This window comes from Pipistrellus hanaki (assembly GCF_964339955.1).
Source record: "Pipistrellus hanaki genome assembly, chromosome: 15".
NCBI lineage: Eukaryota > Metazoa > Chordata > Mammalia > Chiroptera > Vespertilionidae > Pipistrellus > Pipistrellus hanaki.
This window is the reverse complement of record NC_140517.1, coordinates 47,631,929-47,651,253: the sequence shown is the minus strand read 5'-3', so window position 1 is coordinate 47,651,253 and position 19,325 is coordinate 47,631,929. Positions and strand designations below refer to the sequence as shown.

At 56.8% G+C, this 19,325-nt stretch overlaps 1 protein-coding gene across 1 annotated transcript in view; it reads right to left on the bottom strand.

The window, feature by feature from the left end:
• The window catches only part of SPACA6 (sperm acrosome associated 6), a 61,693-nt gene extending 56,270 nt beyond the window's left edge, over positions 1-5,423 (bottom strand). Inside the window, exon 1 of the mRNA XM_084906102.1 lies at positions 146-5,423. The gene's annotated coding sequence lies outside the window, so the exon portion shown is untranslated. The remainder of the gene's footprint in view (positions 1-145) is intronic.
• Between the last annotated feature and the right edge of the window lie 13,902 nt (positions 5,424-19,325).

Below are 19,325 nucleotides of genomic sequence, written 5' to 3'. Positions count from 1 at the left end.
CAGAGGAGTCTGATCCGGCCCGCCAGGTTTTTTGGGCAGTGAGCGCAGCCGAGGTGTTACAGTAGGAATTAGTAGTTCATATAGTCCGGCCCTCCAGCTCTCTGAGGGACCGTGATCTGGCCCCCACTTTAAAAAGTTTGAGGACCCCTGCACGGTGCGTCTTTCACTTCTCCTACGTGGGAGAGCATATTTCCCTGCACCTCAGGACCTTTGCACATGCTGGCTTGTGGCTAGGACATTCTCCCCCTTCTCCTCTTCATCCTCCAATGCCATGCCTTCCACAGGCAGTGCGTACACATGTAGGCATGCATTACAAAGGTGTTGTTTGAGAGCTCCTAGGAGTCACATCAGCCCCAGCTGGTTTGGCTCATTGGATAAGAGTTCGGCCTGCAGACTGAAGGGTCCCAGGTTCGATTCCAAGTCAGGGATGTGCTGGGGTTTCCGGCTGGATCCCTGGTAGGGGGCGTGCAGGAGGCAGCCGATCAATGATTCTCTCACTTTTGATGTCTCTCTCTCCCTCTCCCTTCATCTCTGAAATCAATACAAAAATTAAAAAAAAAAAAAAGTTCCTGAAAAAAAATAGTTCACGTCACCGAAACCGGTTTGGCTCAGTGGATAGAGCGTCGGCCTGCGGACTGAAAGGTCCCAAGTTCGATTCCGGTCAAGGGCATGTACCTTGGTTGCGGGCACATCCCCAGTAGGGAGTGTGCAGGAGGCATCTGGTTGATGTTTCTCTCTCATCGATGTTTCTAGCTCTCTATCCCTCTCCCTTGCTCCCTGTAAAAAAAATCAGTAAAATATATTTAAAAAAAAATTTCACGTCATACTTTGAGTCATTTACTTAAATGGTGTTCCCTGACTAAATTCCTAATATAACCAAGTTCCCTATTTTTCTTAGTCCCTCCTTCATTGCATTCATAGCTCTCGTCAGTTTGTAATTACTTATTTTATAAATATGGTGATTATTTAAAGTCTATCTCTTAATTAAACATGTTCTCCTTTAGTGCTGTACTCCTAGAACCCAGGAGCCGGCTCTGAGTCTTAGAAAGTGCTCAGTAATGCCCTGCCAGTGTGGCTCAGTGGTTGAGCGTCAACCCATGAACCAAGAGGTCGCTGGTTCGATTCCTCGTCAGGGCACATGCCCGGGATTGCAGCCTCAATCTTCAGTAGGGAGTTTGCAGGGAGCAGCCAATCAAAGATGTTCCTCTCTCTCTATCCCTCTCCTTTTCTCTCTCAATAAAAAACATTATTATTTTTTTTAAAAAAAAAGTTTAGTCATCACGTGTAGAACTCCAGTATTCAACTGGGGTGGAGACCACATCGGTGGTGGCCTGTGGTCCAATTCCACCCACTGGGTGTTATATTTAACCTGGACAGTGTTAAAAAACGAACCAGTAGCCATTGTAAGATTTGGGGGAAGTCACATAGAATGTTTGCATATGCTTTAAAACATTTCGGAGAGCTGTAACAGACACAGAATTCCCACGAGGCTGCAACTAGCTGGAGCTTAGCAGCTACCACCCCCTTAGTCACGGCGTGTACCTGACACTCCGCCATCACCCCCACCTGGAGTCATTTCTCCTCCTCCTTCATTCCTTCACGTTCTCTGTCCTTATGAGTGTTGGTGACCATTGCCTTCCAAACTGGAAGGTTCTGTGACTTTTTTCAAAGGGGGCAGCTGGATTGTGTTTGGTGGTGGAAGTCATTTTGGAAGTCAGAAAAGCAGAGAGTGTTTTAGGCTAACTCCTGAGAGCTCAGGATGTGGCTGTACTTGGAGACAGTCTTAAGGGGCGAATGAAGCTGAAATGAGGCCATTAGGGCGAGCCTCAATGCAATGGGACGGACTTCCTAATTAGAAGGACATTTGGATTCACAAACACAGAGGGAAGGCCATACGCAAACACAGGGAGAGAGATCAACTACATCAAGGAAAGAGGCCTCCAAAGAAATCAACCCTGCTGACACGGATACCTTGATCTTGGACTTCCATCCTCCAGAATAGTGAAAAAATGTTTCTCTTGTTTTAAGCCACCCAGTTTGTGGTAAATGCAGCAGCAGCAGCAGCAGCAAACTAACACACAGACATTGCTAATTTCCTCCAAATAACTTATTATTCTTTAAACAGAATGCTTTCAGCCAGGAAAGCACCCCCGCTAAAAGAAAACTACATTTCCCAGCCTCCCTTGCAGCTAGCTAGGATCATGTGACATAGTGATGGTCACATGACTAAGTCATGGCTATTGAGATACAAGTGGAAGCGTCCTTGTGGGGGTCTCAGGAAGTAGCCTTCTTACTGAGGAACTACCTTCTATCCTGCTGCTTGAAACTTGAATTTGGTGGCTGGAGCTCTACCAGTCACATAGGACCATGAGGACAAAGGGGGACACTCTAGGATGACAAAGCAGAAAACTGGGAGGGCCTTAAGTTCCCAAGAAAATGGAGCAGTCGTGCTAGCCTTAAGTGCCTATCTCAAACCTTGTTTGGTATGCGAGAAATAGGCTTCCCAGGGCTTCCGCCATTTCGGGGTTCCTCTGTGACTTCAAATCATATATATGAAGGGAGTGAAATGAGGATACTGGCAAGAGTGGCTGAGGCGATGATCACTGGGTATAAGCTGGAGAGAGGGGTACCGAAGCCAGGAAGTGGGTTCCAGATGAAGAGTCAAGGGCTTAAGAGGTCTCGTCTTGGCCACAGGGCAGCCAAGTGGTCTGGAGAGGGCAGGATGCCCAGGAAGATGTGGTCAGGGAAGGGCGCTCCTGTGAAAGGCCAGGATGTCAGAGGAGTCACTCAAGAAATACCTATGGGCCAAACCAAGGGATTCATGGTGAGGGTGAACGAGGGACTTACCAAGTGAGCCACGGGGGCGGGGTGTTACAGATCCATGAAACCAGGGGAGGTAAGAGTGGACATGTCCAGAGGCCGAGAGGCAGGGGTCATATCAAACGGACCACATGGTGGTGCCGATGGGTGCCGTGAACTCTCTTCAAAAGAGTCGTCTTCTGGTTAGGAGCTTCCGGTGTTCCCAAGGCCTGGATCTGAGTCCTGGCTCTTCCACTTATGGGCACACCCGACTCACATCTGGTGGGACATCCATCCTGAGACCGCCCCCCTCTCCCTCATGTGACTTAACCTTCCTCACTTTCCTCGTTCCTAAAATTGGGATAATATTGGGGTCTACCTTACTGGGTTCGGGAACATTTAATGCCATTCAACATAAAAGCATTCCCACTTCCCCCAAATTGTGTGCCAGACACCATTTAGTGACCGCATGAGAGACTGCCTGTATAACCACTTAGAAAGGTGCCCGGAACAGTGAGTGGTATCGAGGGGCCAGCCACGTACCATCCCCAAGTTTGCAATGGGGAAAGAGGAGAGGTTAGCAGAGTGGCTAAGCATCAGAATGGCTAGATCCGAACCCAGGTGGACGGGCTCCAGAGCTCCACAGGCAACCACTGCTTCCAAATAGCTTATTACTCTTTAGTAACAGAATGCTTTCAGCCAGGAAAGCACCCCCAGCTAAAAAAAAAAAAAAAAAAAAGACTACATTTCCCAGCCTCCCTTGCAGCTAGCTGTGATCATGTGACCTACCTCATGCTATCCACTCTATGGTTTATATATGCAATCTACCACCTGCCACCTCTGAGACCTGCTCTAAGTCAGTGTGTCCCTCCCTCTGGGAGAGACCCAGGATCAACCTTGCTCTTTCCCTATTGCTCTCACCTCACAGAACTCTGGTACAGGTTCTCGTCTAGCTGAGCCCTAACTTCATCTAGAAATAGGGGGTTTATAAAACCCCATCTGACCAGACCAGTATGAGGCTATCCTTGAGAATGTGTCTGGCTCCATTCCCAGTGGGGAGGTGTGCCAGAGACAGCCGGTCAATGATTCTCATCATTGATATTTCTCTCTCTCTCCCCCTTCCTCTCTGAAATAAACTTAAAAATTTTTTTAAAAAATAATTCACCCTTGCCCTAGCACAGTGGTTGGCAAACTGTGGCTCTTGAGCCACATGCGGCTCTTGGGCCCCTTGAGTGTGGCTCTTCCATAAAATACCACGGCCTGGGTGAGTCTATTTTGAAGAAGCGGCGTTAGAAGAAGTTGAAGTTTTAAAAATTTGGCTCTCCAAAGAAATTTCAATTGTCGTACTTTTGATATTTGGCTCTGTGGACTAATGAGTTTGCCGACCACTGGCCTATCCCATATATGGGGCAGGCTGAGCATACGGTCAGATCCTTGACCAACCACCTTCTCCTCCATCTTCGTGTTCCATCTCCCTCAGCTCAGGACTCACCTTGACCCACCTGGACCACTGCCATTGGTCTGAGCCACCAACCAGTCACCCTGCTTCTGTCCGAGTCCCCCACAGCCTCCACATATCCTGTCTCCTTCTTAAGGCCAGAGTTGGTGCAAGGCAGCGGTTCTCAACGTGTGCTCCAGGGAACTTGTAAGCAATGTCCCATTTCTGGGCCATACCTTAGACCTACTGGTCAGAAACGGAAGGTTGGGCCCAGGACCCTGCCTTTGAACATGATCCCAAAAAGATCCTGAGAATTCGTACACGACGGCTGGAGAATCGCTGACTTGCATGGTCCTACAGGAGGCAACCCTTTGCTGCCTCAACTGATTTTTCTTTTTTAAAAAATATACTTTATTGATTATCTTACAGAGAGGAAGATAGAGGGATAGAGCCAGAAACATCGATGAGAGAGAAACATCGATCAGCTGTCTCCTGCACACCTCCCACCGGGGATGTGCCCGCAACCAAGGTACATGCCCTTGACCGGAATTGAACCTGAGACCCTTCAGTCCGAGTCTCTATCCGCTGAGCCAAACCGGTTTCGGCTGCCTCCCTGATTTCGATTTCTCCCTCAATGATATCACACCAACCACACTGATTGACCCCACAGCCTTTGCACTGGCGATTCCCTCTTCCTGGAATGTTTTCCTCCAGGTTTTCTGCGTGGCTCTCACGGACAAAGGTCTTTGCTCACTTGGACTTTCTCATGGGCCCCTGTCCTGCCCAACCTGTTTAAAATGATCCACCTAGCCGAAACCGGTTTGGCTCAGTGGATAGAGCATCGGCCTACGGACTGAAGGGTCCCGGGTTCGATTCCGGTCAAGAGCACGTAGTACATTGGTTGTGGGCACATCCCCGGTGGGAGGTGTGCAGGAGGCAGCTGGTCAATGTCTCTCTCTCATCAATGTTCCTGGCTCTCTATCCCTCTCCCTTCCTCTCTGTAAGAAATCAATAAAAAATAGCCGGAACCGGTTTGGCTCAGTGGATAGAGCGTCGGCCTGCGAACTGAAGGGTCCCGGGTTCGATTCCGGTCGGGGGCATGTACCTTGGTTGCCGGCACATCCTCAGTAGGGGGTGTGCAGGAGGCAGCTGATTGATGATTCTCTCATCGATGTTTCTAACTCTCTATCCCTCTCTCTTCCTCTCTGTAAAAAAAAAAAAAAAAATCAATAATAAAACAAAAAATGATCCACCCACGGGCCAGTCCTGTTGTTCCCTTCCGTTTCCCTCCACAGCGTGGTTCACCAATGGACACACTGTAGTCGTTCATTGGTTACGTTTTCTCGTCTGTCCCGCCCCCAGCAATAAACGCCACCTGAGGGCAGGGGATTGTCAGCGTGGCTCCCGGCACATTAAACATCTCTCTGCAGAACGTATTGCACCAGCTTCTCCCGGCCTCCAGTAGGTCCTCACACAGCCCCAGGGCGTCTTTCTATGCCCAGAGCGGACCCTGCCCTCCCCCTGCCCACAAGACAGAGTCTCAAGTCTCCCTCACCTTGCAGCTACACCCTGGACCCATTTATCCAAATGTCCCCTGAGTCTCCCACAGTCGCTATGGCCTAGCCCAGCCCATCTACCCCCACTGCTTCTTTTCCTAGGCCCCCCATCCCAACACCCACCCACAGAGCCCAACCCCAGGCCCTGTCCTCTAAGCGTCCTCTTCCCTCTCCCCGGGGAGGGACCCAAGCCGCACCCATCCTGCCCTGGACTCCCTCAGCCCTGTCCCTCTGTCCTCTCTCCACAGCCCCCGCCCCAGCTCAAGCCTCCTTCACCCCAGCCTCCATCCAGTCCTCCCCGCCTCCGCTCTGGACTGCCCCCCCCCCCCCCGCCCCCTTTCAACATCCTCTGGGACAACACGGCCCCTGAGGGGGGAAAAGGGCGTTTCCTGGGGTCCTGCCCTGCCCCCCTGGCCCCCATCTCTGCCAGCTCTGCTTCTTCAGGTCTTCCTGGGGGTGGGTGGATCGCAGCTGAAATCTCCTCCAACCCCGGACCCCCAGGCACCCCCTGGAGAGGTGGGCTCCTTCCCACCTTTGGGGATCTCTCGTCAAAATGTTTGGTGGTGCGCTCTGACCGGTTTGCCTCAGTGAATGGAGGGAGCATCAGCCTGCAGACTGAAAGGTCCCAGGTTCGATTCCCGTCAAGGGCATGTGCCTTGGGTGCGGGCACATCCCCAGTAGGGCGGTGTGCAAGAGGCAGCTGATCGATGTTTCTCTCACATCGATGTTTCTAACTCTCTTTCCCTTCCTCTCTGTAAAAAAATCAACAAAATATATTTAAGAAAAATGTTTGGTGGGCCCTGGACGGTGTTGCTCAGTGGATAGAGCGTCGGCCTGCAGACTGAAGAGTCCCGGGTTCGATACCAGCCAAGGGCACATGCCTGGGTTGCAGGCTCGATCCCCAGTAGGGGGCGTGCAGGAGGCAGCCCATCAATGATTTTCTCTCATCATTGACGTTTCTCTCTCTTTCTCCCTCTCCCTTGCTCTCTAAAATCAGTAAAATATATATATTTTTAAAAAAATGTTTGGTGGGCAAGAAGTAACGGCAGCGGTAGAAATAAGGTGTGAGCCCCCAGACCTCCGAGGAGGCCGGTTTACGCCGCACCAAGAGCTCGGCCTCCCTGCCTCCCCCAGCAGTTCCGGTCTCTGGCATAAGGACCGCGTGCTCCATCCCAGAGGAAGATCTGTTTGAGGCCCTCTCCTCAGGGCCCCCCTCCCCCTCTCCCTCTCTGAGCTCCGAAGCCATCCCGGGAGGCAGGGAAGGGTCTCAGGTCACAGGTAGGTAAATCGAGGCACAGGAGGAGGCGGCGACGCGTCCTGAACTTCATGCCCAAGAAGAGCCACACACACAGCCAGGCCGGAGCTCCCATCTACCTGGTCCGGCCTGGGCTTCCGGCTCTGGGGTCTACCGGTCCTGTCCCTGCACCTCCCGCCTTCATGTCACCGACAAGGAACTGGCTACCCAGCGCCCCCTGCTCCTAGACCACTGCCACATTCCAGGGGCACCCCCCCCATTTGACACCCCCCATATCCCTCTACCCCCCCTACCTCCCCCCCCTCCCCCCGCACACGCCCCCATCTCTCATGGGTCCCAAGCCGGCATCTTCCGCTGCTGCCGTCCAACACCCCCTCCCCCCACTCACCCCGAGCGGTGGCTATCTCCTGGAGGGAGAAGGTGATCTGGGAGAAGGAGTCATGCAGGTGGCCTCTGTCATCGTAATCTGGGGGTGCGGGTGGGGGTGGGGGTGAGGCAGAGGCTGAGGGAAGCAGCCCCCCTAAACCTATCACCCGTGCGGACATGTTCTGTCTCTCTAAGGCTTCGTCCTGGATCTACGCGTCTCCGTCCTCCCATCTAAATCCTCCTCCCTCCGCCCCAGCCCCAAGGTCGGCAGACTGCGGCTCGAGAGCCACAGGCGGCCGGCCCTTGGGCCCCTTGAGCGTGGCTCTTCCACAAAATACCACGGCCCATGGGAGAGTCGATGTTGAAGAAGTGGCGTTAGAAGAAGTTTTTAAAATATTCGGCTCTCAAAAGAAACTTCAACCGTCCCTGTTGAAAGTTGGCTGACCACTGCCCCAGGCAGTTTGGCTCAGAAGGAAGGGTCCGGAGTTCAGTTCCGGTCAAGGGCACCGTACCATCTTTGCAGGCTCCTCCCCCGATCGGGGCTCTGATTGCAGGAGGCAACCCATCGATGTGTTTCTCTCCCATCGATGTTTCTCTCCGTCTTTCCCTCTCTCCCACTCTCTCTAAAATCAGGTGGGGAAAAAAAAATCCTCGGTTGAGGATTACAAAAATAATGAAAATAATAAATCCTGCCGAAACCGGTTTGGCTCGGTGGATAGAGCGTCGCCCTGCGGACTGAAGGGTCCGGGTTCGATTCCGGTCAAGGGCATGTACCTTGGTTGCGGGCACATCCCCAGTAGGCCGGGTGCGCAGAAGGCGGCTGATCGATGTCTCTCTCTCATCGATGATGTTTCCAGCTTTCTATCCCTCTCTCTCCTCTCTGTAAAAACTCAATAAAATATATTTTAAAATAAAAATAAATAAATCCTCCTCCCTCTGAATCTGTCCCCTGAGCCTCTATCTCCCCCCGGAGCCTCGATCCTCCCCTCTCTGCGTCTCTACCTTCAGTCTCAACCTTCCCCTTTCTAAGCCTCTGTCCCCCATCCCTTGCCTCTTGAACCTCTGAGTGTCTGCCCGCCCCCCACCTCCAGCCCCCATCTCTAGCCTCCTGTCCGCTGGGTTTTGTTCCAGTTTTCTGTCCGTCTTCTATCCTCCCCCTCTGAGCCTCTGTCCCCCATTCCTATCTGCCAGTCTGCTGTCAACTGTTGTCTCTCTCTCATGCTGGGTCTCTCCGGACCTCTCTGCACCCCTGAGCCCCACCCCCGGCCCCGGCCCCGGAGGAGGGAGGAAGGTGGGGGTCCCTCACTGATCTCAGTGTCCTGGAGGCCCTTAAATGCCTCGGAGAACGCCTCCTCACACTTCTGCACTCTCGGGCCCTCCACCCCCACGAAGATCTGGCAGATGCGGGTGGGCGCTCGCTGTAGTCGTGAAGCAGAGGAGACAGGCCCAGGCCGGGGCCCCCGCGAAGGCCGCGAGGGCCACCAGGGCGCAGGGGCGCGCTGGCCGCAGCCATGGCAGAGGGGCTGGGGCTGTGTGGAGGGAGGTGGGGGGGGAGGCGAGGTGGGGGGGGGGAAGAAAGAGAAGCAGCGGCTGACCTTTGTGAGGTCACTGTGGGACGGGGGAGGAGGGGCCTGTGGTCTGAGGTCAGAGCCAGGTTCCTCTGGCAGGTCAGATGTCAGGCTTGGGGTTGGAGGGAGGCAGGAGAAGGAGAGAGAGGGGTCGGGGGGGTCAGGTGTCGGGCCCGCAGCCTCCAGGCTGTGTGGTTTGGGCCGGGTGCCAGGCTCCCAAGAACCTCACCTGTGATCCTGGACGTCCTCACAGGTTAAAGGGTCTCAGGGACCAGAGGCCGGCAGTAAGGGTGTGTGGTGGCCCGACAGGCCCCTGGGTGGGGGTGTGTGTGTGTGGGGGGGGCGGGAGGGTCAGAGAGAGAGAGAGAGACACGCTGTGAGCGCCCCCCTCCCCCGAGATGGAAACTCAGACACGGGGAGACACCAGCAGCCAGGATGAGAGAGAGAGAGATGGAGAGGACGGGTGGTGATGGGAGACAGAGAAGCAGACCAGACGGGGCGGGATCCGGGCGGGAAAGTCTCAGAGAGGGAAGGGGAGGGAGGAAACGAAGGAACCAGGACAGGAGAGGCAGCCCTGCTTGCTTGCTTGCTGGCCCGCTGCCCGCTCCTCCTCCCAGGGTCCCGGTGGCAGCCCCCCCCCCCCCGCCCCCGGAGCCCAGCGGGGTGGGGCAGGGGCAGGGGCAGGGGCTGGGGGGCAGGTCCCCGCCGGGTGGGCGTCCCGTGCAGGGCGCAGCCTGGGGAAAGCTAGGAGGCCGTATAGTGATCTCCGTGGGTGTCCTCCTCAACTATACAACCTCCTACCTCAGCCGGGGGCGCGGCGGGAGGACAGACAGACGGATGGACGGACAGACGCGGGGGGGGGGGGGAGGCGAAGGGGGGGGCAGGGAGGGAGGGTGGGGGAGGGCCGGGGAGGCCCCCGCTGCGATGGTGAGCCCCCGACACGGACCCACAGACACGAGCTTGTGTGCGGCGAAGGCCCCGCAAGGTCGGTTCTACGGGTGGGTGCCAGGGCCCAGGGTTGCGGCCCCCGGCCCCCTCCTCCCCTGGGGAACCCCGGGGAGAATCAAGTCCCTTGGCCCGTCCTCACGGGGGGGGGGGGGACCCAGGAGTTCAGTGCCCCCCACCCCCCCAAACCTACCCCACCCCCTTCCTTCCTCCCCAAGGTCCCTGGAGTCCAGGCCCAGCCCCTCCTCCTCCTCCTCCTCCTCCTCCTGGCCCAGTCAGCCTGGACCGGCTCCCTGGGGGAGGGGGGGTCAGGCACAGGCTGCCCCGCTTCCTGGAAACCTCACCTGGTCGGGAGTCCGGCCCCCCGGAAACCAGGGGGCTCCCCACCCACCTGTCAGGCGCAGGAATCCGGCATCCGGCCCGGCCCGGGGGACACAAAAGGCTTCCTTTCCTCTCTCCCCTCTCTCATCCCTTCGGGCGGCCCCTCGTCCTTTATGGGGAGGCAGCTGTGGTCCCCAAGATCCAGCATTGTCCAAGGGGCCCAGGGACCTCCAGCACCCCCCCACGCCCCCCTATTTTGCAGGTGGGCCTCGGGGAGCTCCAGGGACTTGGCCGCTGCAAGCGGGGGAGGGGGCGGCTTCCAGGTGGGCGGCACCCAGCACCCTCCCTCCCTACTGGGCTCGGAGTCTGTGCCCCAAGTGGGGGGGGGGCCTCCGGCTGGCTCACTGCCCCCCCCCCAGCTCCAGCTCCAGCCCCCGCTGCACGGTCCGCGCTGGCGGCGGCGGGGCGCCCCGCCTCGGCCTCACTGGATCCCATCTCCGCCGCATCCGCGCCTCCCTCCCTCCCCCTCCCCACCTCCCTCCCCGCGCCCGCGGTCCTGCCGGTCCCCTGGCCCACAGGTCCTTTCTCAGACTCCGCGTCCTCCCCGCCCTCCCTCCCCTCATTCCTTCCTCACCTCCTGTCTTTCTTCCTCCCTCCCTCCCTCCGCCCCCCTCTCCGTCTTTGTCCCTCTCTCTCTCATTCTCTCCTCAATTTCCCAGTCTCGCTCCCTCCCGCTCCTCCCATCCCCCTTCTTTCTCTCCATCTCTCACCCCCCATCCGTGTCTCTCTCTCTCTCTCTCTCTCTCTCTCTCTCTCTCCTTCTTCCCTCGCCTCCTTTCTCCTTCCCTCCCTCCCTATTACTTAGGTCTTTCTCCTCCCTTCCCTCCCATCCCCCCCATTCTCTTTTCTCTGTCTTCTCCCCCCCCACAATTCCCTTCTCTCTGGCTGTCTCCCTCCCTCTTCTCTCTCTCTGTCTTTCTCCTCCCTCCCATTCCCTTCTCTCTCTGTCTTTCTCCCCCCCCCCATTCCCTTCTCTTTCTCCTCCTCCCCATTCCCTTCTCTCTGTCTTTCTCCGCCCCCCCCATCCCCTTCTCTCTGGCTGTCTCCCTCCCTTCTTCTTCTCTCTCTCTCTGTGTCTTTCTCCTTCCTTCTCTCCCTCCCCTCGCCGCTCCGCGCCAGGTCTGGAGCTGGGGGTGGGGTGGGGGTGCTGGAGAAGGGGCCCCGGGCTGGGGTAGCGACCTGCTGAGGAGGGGGAGGAGAGGCGGGAAGGGGGCGGAAGGAGGAAAGGGGGGGAGGAGGCGAGGGGGCCAGAGACTGGTCCACGGTCCCAGCTCTCATCCCCCCCGGCCCCCGCTTCCCCAGCCCCCCTTCCCTCCTTCCCCACCTCCCAGACCCTCCGGCGGGGGCGAGAGTCAGGCCAAGGTGGGGAGGAAGGGGAAAGGGAGGAGGCTGCCCCCGCCGCCCCCCGGCCCCCCCCCCCCCAACAACCTGGCCCGGAGCCCAGGCCTGGTTCCCAGCATGCCCCGGGGCTGCCTGGGGCCTGAGGAGGGGGATGAGAGGAGAGAGGAAGCCGAGAATCTTTAAAAGATTCTCTAGGACCCCGCTTGCCCCCCCTATCCCCCAAAAGATGTCTCCTCGGGGAAACTGAGGCCCGGGAGAGAGAAGGGTCAGGATGGTTCAAGGTCACGGGACCTCCCCCTCCCGGGCCCGTCGAGGCCGCGATTTGGGGAAGGGGCTGGCGGCACTTCCCCCAGGTCTCCCTCCGTCCCCCTCCCCCCTCTGCAGACCCTGGGGAGCCCCCAGGGGTCAGAGAGCAGACCCAAACAGTCTGGCACCATGGCAACCGGGCGGCCCCGCCCCCTCGGCCCCCGCAGGGATGGAGTCCAGTGGGGCCGGAGAGGAGGTGGGGACGCCTGGGTTCTGGGGAGGAGGAAGGGGTTGGGGGGGGGGGCTGGCCCTAGCTCTGGGGTTCGTGAAAGGGGGCGGGTTGGCGTGTGCACCCCCAAAGTCTGAGGCTAGAGGCTGGGGAGCCAGGCTCCCGGGTCGGGCTGCAGGGGGCTGGGGCGGGGTGGGGGAGGGGGGAGGGGGGCGCGGGTTCTGGAATTCGGAGGAGGAAGGGGCTGGGCGGCGGCGGGCCCCCAGGTGGAAGGGGGGAGAGGGGGCTGGGCCTTGGAATCCCAGGTCCCCCCAGGGGGAGCCCGGCGGGCGCAGGGCCTCTCCGCCGCCGCCGCCAGACATCCCCTGCCCCCGCCGCTGACCCTGGCCTGTCTGGCGGCCCAGACGCCCGCCCCCTCCCCCGCCGCCCCCTCCCCCCGGCGCGGCTCACCCTTGACCCCGCGAAGCCCCGCAGCCGCCTCCCCGCCCCTCCCCCGCCCGCCGCCCCGCCAGACAGACAGACCTTAACCCTCCCGCCGCCGGGGCCCGCCGCGGCCCGACCCGCGCCCGGGAGGCACCCCCTGTCCCCCCCCCCTTCACCCCGCGTCTCCTCGGGCTCGGGATCCGGGGTCCCCCACCCCATCCCTCCTCCAGGGGGTGTTCTCCGCCCCTCCTCCCCTGGATCCCCAATCCACCCGCACCCCCAGCCACCGCCTCCAAGAATTCCGGAGCTCGGGTTCCCGCCTCCCCCGCCCCCTGTCCCCCCAGATCCAGCCGCCCGGGCCCCCCGGTGCCTCCTCCTTCCTCGGGGACCCCGGGGGGGGACCCTCCCGCAGACTCACGGGCTCCGCGGCTCCCGCGTCACAGAGAACGGTCTCCGGCCCCGCGGCCGCCGGCGGCTCTCCATCCTCCCCGCGGCCGCTCCGGCGCCTCCCGGCTCCCGCTCCGGCCCGCGGCCCGGCCCCTCCTCCCGCCCCCGCCGGCCCCCCGCCCCGGCCCCGGGCCCCGGCCCGCGCCTGGCTTCCCCGGCCCCGCCGCTGGCCGCGGTCCAGGGGAAAAAATTCCATCCCGCCCGCGGGGAGGCGGGGAGGAGGCGGGGGAGGCGGAGGCCGCCGCGGAGCGTGACGCAGGGCGGAGGGAAGGGACAAAAGGGGCCGGAGGAGGCGGCGGGCCCGGCGCTCCCGCCCTCCGCCGCCGCCCCGCCGCCCGGCCCGGCTCCCCCGGCTCCCCTCCGCCTCCCGCTCCTCCTCCTTCCTTCCCCGGCCAGCCTCCCGGCCCGGCGCTCGCCCTCTCTCTCTCTCTCTCTCTCTCTCTCTCTCTCTCTCTCCCCCCCTCTCTCTCTCCCGCTCCCTCCCCACCCCCATCTCCCCATCAGGGTCTGCGCTCTCTTCTCTCTCTCTCTCTCTCTTCTCTCTCTCTCTCTCTCTCTCTCTCTCTCTCCCCCTGCCTTCTTCCCCTCCCCTCCCCCACCCCTCCGCTGCGGTCTCCCCCCACCCCCCCAATCCCTCCCTTCCCCCCCAATCCACCCCCACCCACCCCCCAGGGACTCGAAGGTGAATCAGACCCACATCTGCCCGTGCAGACGGAGCTCACCGTCTGATGCGGGAGGCAGGAGGCGGGCTCGGGCGCAGACAGTTGCAATCCGGGGGTGATGGGTGGGGTGGGGGGTGGGGGAGGAATCCTTCCCCCAAAGGACCCGGCAGAGCTGGGCTGGAGGCATGATCCCCCCACATCCCCCAGCCCCCCAGCCTCCCCCAGGACCCGGGAGCCAGCCGCGGGATGGGAATGGATGGCCGGGAGCGAGGGCGGCGGGCACAGGGCGTGCCAGGCGGCGGGCGCAGCCCCGGGCGGAGGCCGGAGAGCCCGGCGATCCCGGGGGAGGAGGGAGGAGGGAGGAGGGAGGGCGCCCGCCGCGGTCCGTCCCGGCTGAGAGGACTGGGGCCGGGCGGCCGGGAAGACGAGGCCGGGAGGGGTGGGCGGGGCCCGCGGGGCCGGAGCGCCCGGGAGGCCGGGCTGGGGACTTTTTCTTGAGATGGAACGGGAGCCCTGGAGGGTGGTGAGCAGAAAGGGGAGGGGCAGACCCGGGTGTCCGAAAGCCCCTCTGGGCCCTGATGGGGGGGATTGCACTGGAGGGGGTGGGAGGGGGAGATGCTCTGGGGAAGCTGGCAGGCTGGGGAGGAGGGTGCCAGGGGGTGGCTGGGGCTGGGACCCCGGGGGCAGAGAGGAGGGGTGGGGCGGTGCGTGCGGGGTGGCCGGAGGGACGGAGCACTGACAGGCTCTGGGAGGGGACCCGGAGGGAAGGCGTGAAGACAGACAACCAGCAGGAGTCTGGCCCAAGGACCTGAGGGGACACGGGCGCTGTGTCCAGCGGGGAGCCAGGAGGAGGAAGAGGGCGCAGGAGAGGGAAGATGCTGGGCACAGCTTGGAACCCCGTGGCCATTAGGGGCCTGAATGGTGTGTGTGTGTGTGTGTGTGTGTGTGTGTGTGTGTGTGTTCGGGGAGGACATTCAGGCAGGGGTGGGTGTACAGTTCTGGGGCTGGCCGGTGAAAAAATGCATTTCCCTCCCGCCCTGTAGGCTGGCCACCCAGATCTCACCAGGGACAGTGTACACTTACCAATTTCTTGGGAATCTTTCCAGAGGACTTCCATACTAGTATACTTCGAGGCACATATATTATATGACCCTTTTCCCTTTAAAAAAAATGCTTTATTGATTTTTTTATAGAGAAAAAGGGAGAGGGATAGAGAGTTAGAAGCATCCATCAGCTGCCTCCTCCACACTCCCTACTGGGTACATGCCCTTGACCAGAATAAAACCTGGGACCCTTCAGTCTGCAGGCGGACGCTCTATCAGCTGAGCCAAACCGGTTAGGGCCCACCCTCTTCCTTTTTATGCCCAGATGGGATCACATTATTCTACACTTTCCTTTTTTAATTTTTTAAATTTATTTTATTTAAAAAATATATATTTTATTGATTTTTTTTTTTTTTTTTTTTTTTTTTTTTTTTACAGAGAAGAAGGGAGAGATATAGAGAGTTAGAAACATTGATCAGCTGCCTGCTGCACACCCCACATTGGGAATATGCTCGAAACCACGGTACATGCCCTTGTGGGTATGTGCCCACAACCAAGGTACATGCCCTTGACCGGAATCGAACCTGGGACCTTCAGTCCGCAGGCCAATGCTCTATCCACGGAGCCCAACAGGTTTCAGCTACGCTTTCCTTTTTATTATTATTATTATTTTTTATTGATTTCAGAGAGGAAGGGAGAGATAGAAACACTAATGATGAGAGAGAGAATCATTGATTGCCTGCCTCCTGCACATCCCACACCGGGGACCTAGCCTGCGGGCATGTGCCCTTGGCCGGAATCAAACCCAGGACCCTCCAATCCGCAGGCCCACGCTCTATCCACTGAGCCAGACCGGCTAGCGCTACACTTTCCCTGTTTAACACTATGTCCATGGTAGTCTCCTATGTCCGTGCTAGCAGTTACCTTGTTCATTTTAGTGACTGTATAGTGTTCCAATGTATACATTTATTTATACTTATTCAATTGGGAGGTCATTTTTACATAAAGAAACATGCTTATGCATATGCAAACCACTGGGGGCTTGTTTGTTTTTTACTGATTCCTTCTGATGCTCTCTTTAAAAATATATATATATATATTTAAAAATATATATATTTATATATATATTTATATATAAAAATATATAATATATATATTCTAAAAATATATATATTAAAAATCAATTATATATATAATTGATTTTTTTACAGAGAGGAAGAGAGAGGGATAGAGGGATAGAGAGTTAGAAACATCGCTGAGAGAGAAACATTGATCAGCTGCCTCCCGCACACTTCCCACTGGGGATGTGCCTGCAACCAAGGTACATGCCCTTGCCCGGAATCGAACCCGGGACCCTTCAGTCCGCAGACCGACGCTCTATCCACTGAGCCAAACCGGTTAGGCTTTTCTGATCCTCTTAAGCCTCCGAACCTTGATAGCTGATAAATACTAATAGGCCTTTTAAAATTGATTAGTACTTAACTAATGATAGGAATAATGACAGACATACCCTCTCCTGACCACATGCTTAGAGACAGGCCCTGGAGCGGATCGCTCATCCCAGCAATCTCATTTATCAGGAGCTATTTTGTCTCCATGTAGGGAACTAAGGTTCTGAATATTGAGTTCCCCAAGCTCGCGCGCGCGGTGAATGGCGGGGAGCTAGGATTCGAACCCGGGCCTCTCTGGCTCCAAGTCCCACGTTCTGTCTTTGGAAGCGGGCTGCCTCTGCAAACACTGGGCGCATCATGGACCGGTCACACACACCAATTCCCGTAGGATGAAAATTGGTCAGAGCCGGCATCTGGACGTGGCGTCCAGGATTACCGTCATTGATTCATTCTGCCTCACCCCGCAGGCCGCGGGGTCAGAGGTGAGCCCTGGGTGGTAGCCACCCTCCCCCGGTGTCTCCTGGGCCTGGCCCTGAGCCCCCGGTGCCTGAGCCTCCACGGAGGGCAGGATCCAGGTCTGAGTCATCTCTGTCCTCAGGATCACCCGGGAGGGTGCGGCTCAGAGCAGGGGCTCCGGAGGAGGGAGAGCGGGATGAATAACAGGGTTTATGGATTCGGCTGGGGCTGGCAGAAGCCTCTGGGGCGAGGAGACATAACTCCTCTCAGTTCCGGAAACATGGTTTCCATTCCCATGAGCTCGTGAGTCACAGGAACCGCTGTCAGCATCCTCTTCTGATGGGCGGGCCTCACAGGGCCCCTGGCACCTAAGACTCAGCTATGGCAAGTCCCACAAATTCCTGAGACTCAGGAGCCACTGCTCATTCCCCATCCACCTTTGAGACTTGGGGCCCACCATCCAGGCAGCTTCTATGACTGGATATCCCATCAGCCCTTGAGATTCAGGATCCATCATTCTTTTTTGTTTGCTTTTTAAATATATTTTATTGATTTTTTTTTTTTTTTTTTACAGAGAGGGAGAGAGTTAGAAACATCGATGAGAGAGAAACATCAACCAGCTGCCTCCTGCACACCCACTCCCCCCCTCCCCCCCCCCCCGACACACACACACACACACTGAGGATGTGCCCGCAACCAAGGTACATGCCCTTGACCGGAATCGAACCTGGGACCCTTCAGTCCGCAGGCCGACGCTCTATCCACTGAGCCAAACCGGTTTCAGCCAGGTTCCATTATTCTTATCAGCCCATGCAATTCAAGATCCACTTTCCCAGCCTGGTGGGAGAGGGGGAGCTCAGTGGTTGATCATCAATCGGTGAACCAGGAGGTCATGGTTCGATTCCTGATCAGGGCACATGCTCTGGTTGTGAGCTTGATCCCCAGTAGGGGCCGTGCAGGAGGCAGCTAATCAATGATTCTTTCTCATCATTGATGTTTCTATCTCTATCTCCCTCTCTGAAATCAATAAGAACATATATATATATATATTTTTTTTAGTATTTTATTTTTTTCCTCATTTTTTTTAAATTAAGGTATTATATGTGTACATACCTTACTAATCCCCACCCCCCGACTCCCATACATACCCCCCCCCCAGAGTTTTGTGTCCATTGGTTATGCTTATATGCATGTATATAAGTCCTTCGGTTGATCTCTTATCTCCCCCATATATCCCTACCCTTCCTACTGTAATTTGACAGTCTGTTTGTTTCTTTACTGTCTCTGTATCTATCTTTTTGTTCATCTGTTTATAATGTTCCTTATTATCCACAAATGAGTGAGGTCATGTGGTGTTTTTCTTTCATTGACTGGCTTATTTCACTCAGCATGATGTTCTCCAGTTCCAATAAGAACATATTTAAAAATATATATATATTTTACTGATTTTTTACAGAGAGGAAGGGAGAGGGATAGAGAGCCAGAAACATCTATCAGCTGCCTCCTGCACACCCCCCACTGGGGATGTGCCCACAACCAATGTACATGCCCTTGACTGGAATCGAACCTGGGACCCTTCAGTCTGCAGGCTGACGCTCTATCCACTCTATCCGCTCTATCAAACCAGTTTCGGCTAAGAACATATATATATTTTTAAAAAAGATCCAATTTCCCATTAGCCCCTGTGAGTAGGGGGCTGATGATAGATAGAAACATCATCTCCTGACAGCTGGGACCTACCATCCCCCTCAATCCTGGAGGCACTGGGACCACCTTTCTCATGAGATGTTAGCACACAAGGACCACCCTTCTTGCCAGTCCTCATACCCAACACCCATATTCCTATTCCCCCCTAAGACACAGGAACCACCATTCCCATCGCGTCCCGAGACCCAAGTTCCACCACCGTTCTGTCCCTCCGAACAGCGTGCCCATGTAGAGATAGAAGCAGCCCGCCCTTCACAGGCCATCCCGTGCCGGGAACAGGAGCTGGTTGCCAGGAACACACTTCAACCTGCCCTGAGGTGGGTCTGGGTCAAAGACTCACCCAGGCTGCAGAGATGGAGGCCCCAGGGCACGAGGGATGTCAAAGCAGCAGAGAATCCTTTCACCTGAGGGATCAACCCCAAACCCGAGCTAATCCTGCAGCACCGCCAGGGAATCCTAGGTGGGGGTTACACCCGAAACGTGAGATAATCCCACAGCACTAATCTCCACAGGCTCCATAATCCTCAGACTAGCAGAGCATCTGCAATACAGATGATCCAAATGCAACGGACGTCCCTAGCTGGTGTGGCTCAGTGGATAGCGCATCGGCCTGCAGACTGAAGGGTCCCGAGTTTGATCCCGGTCAAGGGCACATGCCTAGGTTGTGGGCTCCATCCCCGGGTGTGCAGGAGGCAGGCAATCAATGATTCTCTCTCATCATTCATATTTCTATCTCTCTCTCCCTTCCCTTCCTCTCTCCCTCTCCTTTTCTATCTCTCTCCCTCTCCCTCTCTCTCTCTCCCTTTCCTTTCCTCTCTGAAATCAATAAAAATATATTTTCTAAAACAACGGAGGCATAAAAAGACATAGTTAGGCCCTGGCCTGGTAGCTCAGCAATGCGCCAAGGTTGCAAGTTTGATCCCCGGTCAGGGCATATAAAAGAATCAACCAATGAATGCATAAATAAGAGGAACAACAAATCAATATTTCTCTCTCTCTCTCCCTCTCCCCTCCCCTCTGGAATAAAATAAAAACATATATTTAAAAAAAATAATAAAACAAAATATGTCCA